This window comes from Bison bison, unplaced genomic scaffold (genome assembly GCF_000754665.1).
Source record: "Bison bison bison isolate TAMUID 2011002044 unplaced genomic scaffold, Bison_UMD1.0 scf7180017864115, whole genome shotgun sequence".
Classification (NCBI taxonomy): Eukaryota; Metazoa; Chordata; class Mammalia; order Artiodactyla; family Bovidae; genus Bison; species Bison bison.
In genome coordinates, this window is record NW_011494687.1 from 1566088 (window position 1) to 1568136 (window position 2049).

Consider the following 2049-nt stretch of genomic DNA (forward strand, 5'->3'; position numbering starts at 1 on the left):
AGAGAGACAAAGAGGGCCAAGGAGGAGGCTCACCCCCAGTCCTCTCACTCTTTTCCCACAAGAAATGGCCTCTTCCTGAGCTCATCACAGCTGAACCTGACGTCCTATTTCTTTCCGGATTTCCTCTGGTTTCACACTAGAAGAGAAGTGGGCTCTCAAATTGTGGACTAGCAGCATAACCGCTGGGAGTTTGTTAAAAATACTTAATCTTGGTCCTATACCAGACCAACTGAGACAAAATCTGAGTCTTAACCAGGCTCCCAGGTGATTCATGGCAAGATTTGGGAGGCACGTGTAGAGGGAACACGTTGGGTATCCCTGTAGGCCGACCAACTGCCCCAGTTTGCCCAGGTGTGTGGGGCTTTCAGTGCTCAAGCTGGGACAGTCCTGGGAAAACCAGGACAGTTGGTCATGCTATCTCCCAAGCTCAAAGGGGACAGACTCCTGGGGCCCCTCACAGCTCCTGCCACCTCTCAGTGAAAAGGGCCTTTGGTTCTTTTCACCCTGGCACATCCAGAACCAGTCTGACCAAGGATATGGTTGCCCCACTAATCGAGTGAGCCAGGAATTTCTGAGAAAGGTTCATCAGACAGAGCTAGTATCCTCTGGTCTGTGCTCCATGATTGAGCCACAGACAGGACGTGGTCCTGGGGACACGTGGGTGTAGGCAGCCGGGGCCACCAGCCATCCTGGAATCGCCCCACTCTCCACTGAGTCCATGGGTGTTTCTCTCCCTGTGTTTCCCACCGCCGCTCCCTCTCTTTTCTTTTCCATTGGTTTCTGCCTGTGTTTTTCTCTCTCTCTCCCCACCACCCCCCTCCGGATTTAGAATTTCAGAAGGCAGCATGCTCAGAATGAAGCCTCTTCTCCTCCACAACTGAACCCCATTGTAGCCCTGCTGCTGAGCAGGGGTTCTTAATCATCTTGGTGGTTTCACACATGCCAACCTGGCTGCCCAGGCACACATACATCCTACTCCTGTCTCATCCCAATTTATCTCATCCTCATGGACCTGTAGGGAGAAGGGGCAGGAAGGCAACCTCTCTTTTACTGGACAAGAAGGGCAAGGTCGGAAAGCACATTTGTCTCAGAGTAACAGACCCAGATATTCGGTCTCCAGCTGAAACTTTGGCTCCGAACGCAGTGTCCAGCCTTTGTCTGGCACTTGCTCTGTGTTTTTTGAACTGGTTCTGGTCTTTTGGAGCTCGTGTAGCAGCTACCACCTGCAAGGTTGCCAGCCCATCATGCCTTGGGACACCTCACCAGCTGGACAAAAACTGATGATGTCTCTTTGCCCAGCCCACAGCTTCCCACGCAACCACTTCCCCAAATTGTTCAAATACTCTGCGCACCTCCTGTAATGAGATGCTAAACAGATCCAAGCTGGAGAGGCATTTAGACTTCACATGCTGAATTTGTAATAAGTTCCACCTGTAATCATCTTAAAAGCACTCGTACCAATATAATTGCTGTCTTTTCAAAACCTTGAAAAGACTTCCTCCTTGTTCTCCCCCAGTACCCCTATTCTAACAACTCCTATTCTTTTTCTTAGAGGAACTTCAGAAACTGGGGCCCAACTTGTTTTGTGATTTTTTGTTTCCTATCCTGACTAAGCAGAGGCTAGAGGGGGACATGGGACAGGAGGAAAGAAAGGGTTGGGATCTTAGGAGCACCTGAGGTTACTAAGGGTGGAAGAGCAGGGGATAAGGGAATTCATGTGAATTTTTAAAACAACATAATACATAAAACTGACAGGTAACAAAGAATACAAACGACTATTTGGGAGAGAAATTCTGACTGTTTCATGCCACCCAGGGAGTGAGGAAGACCTGCCCCCCTGCAAAGGGACAGAACCTGAGCTGGACTCAAGGAACCTGAGACCACCTTATCCAGCACCATCCACTCACCAGGTCACCAGACAATCAAACAAACAATGTATCAGTGGGGCACCTTTTACATACAAGGTGTCAAAGACATGCAGAGGGACAGAGACACTGACAGACATACTGGGAGAACAGAGAGGCAGGGCAGTCCAGCCCTCTGGTGGAT

General features: G+C 49.8%; 1 protein-coding gene across 1 annotated transcript in view; it reads right to left on the reverse strand.

Annotated features, from left to right (window-relative positions):
- TAC3 (tachykinin 3) overlaps window positions 1-2049 on the reverse strand; it is a 6646-nt gene that overhangs the window by 3655 nt on the left and 942 nt on the right. The gene's annotated exons all lie outside the window — the stretch shown is intronic.